Source organism: Pantherophis guttatus, chromosome 6 (assembly GCF_059756535.1).
Source record: "Pantherophis guttatus breed Tessera chromosome 6, ASM5975653v1, whole genome shotgun sequence".
NCBI lineage: Eukaryota > Metazoa > Chordata > Lepidosauria > Squamata > Colubridae > Pantherophis > Pantherophis guttatus.
Window position 1 is genome coordinate 39,344,173 of NC_142068.1, and position 586 is coordinate 39,344,758.

Below are 586 nucleotides of genomic sequence, written 5' to 3' on the forward strand. Positions count from 1 at the left end.
AATTTTAAGTGTTCTGGTCCCAGTTCTGGTAATATCAAGGACTACTACATTAAAGTCTTAATGGTGACACTGAATTTGTGTAGAAATGGCATTGTTTCTGGATTTTCCATATTACTTGTGAAGAATCTCACCAAGAATCTTAAGTACTCTAAAGATTGATGCAATGTTGTCATTTTAAGGTCCAATTTTCTAGAATAAACTTTTTTAGTATCATGTCTTTTAAGAAATGCAGCATGTAACAAAGTACTTAAATGAGCTCATTTTAACTTTTCAGTTTTCACCATTGTTCTTATTTACAATATTACATATATATGTTATGAACGTATCTGCAAATTCAGGAAGTACAGTATGTGATGATACGTTTGGAATGAAATGCTCTAGAAAATCAGTAGATGGAAGAAAGTTAAAATATTCCTCCCTTAGCTACTTCAGTGCATTAGCCCTATCTATAGTTGAAGCTATTAAAGTTTTATTATGTGTGGTAATGTGTATTTTGGGTAGCTTCAATCCATCATCTAGATGGCATTAAAAATATGAAGTGAAAAAGCTTTTATCAGCAGAACTGCCTACATTTCCACATAATGTA